The sequence below is a fragment of the Coffea arabica genome, chromosome 1c, assembly GCF_036785885.1.
Source record: "Coffea arabica cultivar ET-39 chromosome 1c, Coffea Arabica ET-39 HiFi, whole genome shotgun sequence".
Taxonomy (NCBI): Eukaryota; Viridiplantae; Streptophyta; class Magnoliopsida; order Gentianales; family Rubiaceae; genus Coffea; species Coffea arabica.
In genome coordinates, this window is record NC_092310.1 from 40,026,501 (window position 1) to 40,029,595 (window position 3,095).

General features: G+C 38.4%; 1 long non-coding RNA gene across 1 annotated transcript; it reads left to right on the forward strand.

The window, feature by feature from the left end:
* The first annotated feature begins 1,184 nt into the window (after nt 1-1,184).
* On the forward strand, nt 1,185-1,822 carry LOC140006482 (uncharacterized). The gene is made up of 2 exons (XR_011814121.1): nt 1,185-1,270; nt 1,370-1,822. It is a non-coding gene; the product is annotated as an uncharacterized lncRNA (long non-coding RNA).
* Nucleotides 1,823-3,095: the final 1,273 nt, after the last annotated feature.

Below are 3,095 nucleotides of genomic sequence, written 5' to 3' on the forward strand. Positions count from 1 at the left end.
ATGTAGCAATTTCAAGTTTCAATTTCCAGGAATATTACTTAGAAGTTTCTTTTGGAAGGCAGCAAAAAGTTATGATGTTGTTGGCTATAATGAAGCAATGGCAAGTATTAAAGATATTAACATTGCTGCTTGGAGATATCTGGACAAAATTCCAAGAAGTTCCTGGTGTAGGCATGTCTTCTCATCTGAACTTAAGTGTGATCATGTAACAAATAATTTCACTGAATCCTTTAATAATTGGGTTGGTGATCTTAGAGGAAAGCCTATACTGACATTAGTGGATGGTTTGAGGAGAAAATTCATGAAAAAGTTGCACAAGAGGTACCAGAAAGGTTGCACTTTGACTGCTAATATCACTCCCAGGATTGCTGAGAAACTCACACAGATTAGCCAAGCATCAAGAAAATGTGAGATACATATGGCTAGTGAAGATACATTCGAGATTGGTGATGGTGATAGAAGCTACATAGTTAATCTCAGCAAAAGAATCTGTGATTGTGGTGCTTTTCAGATATCTGGAATTCCATGTAAACATGCAGCATTGGGAATTATTTATAGGAGAAAAAAATTGGAACATTACTGTGAAACCTGGTTCACGAGGGACATGTATTTGAAGGCATACTCAGAAATGATTCATCCTATTCCTGATGTGAAAAAGTGGTCTGCGATGCCTGATTTACTCCCAAAAACTGTGTTGCCACCTCCTTTGCGAAGAGCTCCTGGTAGACCAAGAGTAAATCGAAGAAGCGAAGCTGATGAGGGAGCTTCCTCTTCACAACCAAAAAGGAGCAGCACTCTCAAGTGTGGCAATTGTGGAGCTTTTGGTCATAATAAGAGGACCTGCAAAGGACAACCTGTGCACAGAACGACTGCAAACAAAACCACAGCTGAACTGGTAGTTTCTCATTTTATCACTGAACTGCATCATCTTACATTGATTTTTGTTATGTGCTACTCATTTGAAGTTGTTATCACAGATGACAAATAGGAGAGGTAGGCCAGGCAGAGGAATGGCCAGCACAGGCTTATCAGGAGCTGTACTTTGGGTATTCTGCTGCCAGTTTTATGTTTCATTTCTTATCTATTACAATTATATATGTGAAAAGGTTTCCAGGGACTCACAAGTGCTCTCATTTCACAGGATTATGCAGAAGGAGCAGTACCTATAGTTCACTCTAGTCAAGGGAGCAATCCTAGTCCTACTGGTCATAATGGAGGTGTTAACGTGCAGAATAATTGTCAAACTACTGCTGCAGGCTCTAACAGAAAGGTAATAACTTGTATATTATAGCTTGTGTAAGAGAATAAAAAGTTCTGTGATCTAATTTTTGCTCATTTGAACTTGATTTTCATCCTATTATGTTTGCAGAGAGGAAGGCCTGCTTCAAACAATCCTTCTACTTCAACAGTCAGAGGTGCTGGTAGGACCAAAAGTACTAGAATGTACTCCAATCCTCAGGTTCCAGTTCATTCGACTTCTGACATAGCTGAAAATGCTACATCTGTCAGCATGAATGCACCACCAAATATGAACTCCAATAGCATTAGCAGTACCAGCACTTTCAGTAATTGGTTTTGAGTTGCCAGTTCAGACTAGTTAGCATGTAATGATTAGTTTAGTTTCTTTTGAATTCGGTGCTGCTATTTGGAAATGTACCAGAAGTTAGGACTGCTGAAATATTTTGTTAATGGGAGCTCACACTCTTTTACACTATTAGTGGTGCAATCCTCACCATCTATTCTAGAAACTGTCTTGGTAGATGGTGTTTTGTAATTTTGGATTGCATTGATGGAAATGTTATATGTTCTGTTGGCCAGAAAAGTTGCATTTTAGCATGTGTAATGTAACTGCTGCTATTGTTCAGTTGCTATTGATCAAATTAGCATACTGATGCTATTCCCTTTCACATACAATGACTATAAACTACTGCATACATGGATTTTACATTAGTTTATGTAGCATTCTAACTGACATAGCTGGATAACTTTCATTTGGCTTTCACCACAAAAGGCATACTACAACTGCTACATTGTTGCAGCAGATTTACATGAATTCAGGAGCTGATTGATTTTACTATTTGAATGAAAATATATATAGCTAACAGTAGCATATTGGTGATGAGCAGCACGTTTCCTAAGACACTTTGAGCTGGCAATTGTCTTTGCAGTTCCATATTAGGTTCAGATTGCCTTTCTGAAATGCCAAGCACTCTAGCTCTGCTAATATCCCTTTCTCTGTTTGTGTCTTGGTTGCTTCTTCTGCTATTAACTTCTTCTTCTCCTCCTCCATCATACCATTTGAAATATCTGCATTTTGAGCAGCAGAAATACAATTTGTCTGGATTCTTTTCGCTCTCTGATATCTTCACCGTGGCCTTGCGGTTGCAGTAGCAATATCTATTCTTAATACTGAAAGTTGTTGGTGAATTCCAGAATTCTGTTGGTTGGCTTGAAGAGGCCATGGAATCTGCTAAATGTTTTCAGCTTAGCCTTCTGTGACTGAGACTCATAGTCTTTTGGCTCTCGAGGATACAATGTGCTTTCCAAATTTGCATGAAAAAATTTGGCTTGAAGAGGCCATGGAATCTGCTATTGAGGATGTTTATATGCACAATCTTTTCCAAATTTTTGGCCGTTGGAAGATTGCATTAGACCGTTGCCTATTCCTGTGTATCAGACCGTTGCCTACTGAAGAGTGCTTGGTGTAACAAAAGAACTTTTCCTAAATTGCATTTATACCCTTCAACTTTGATAATCATGTCTACCTTGTTATTAACTACCAATCTTGTACTAATAAGTTCCATTGAGGGCATTCATGGAATATAATTATCAACTCTGTCATGACAGGAATATTGGATTGCTAATTGGACTGAATTGTTACCAAAATATGAAAAGCAAGGGAGCTAGGTGTAATTTTTAAAACCTGAAGGGGTCTCAGTGCAAGTGTCAGAAACCTCAGGGGAGGTTTGTGAAATTATCCCTTAATGTTTCTATTTAGTGGACGTGGTTATTAGCAAGAACTTATTGAATCCATCGTTTGGGCTTATAATAAATTAAAAGTTGCTCCTGCTACTCAGTCGAGAGCCTTGAGCATT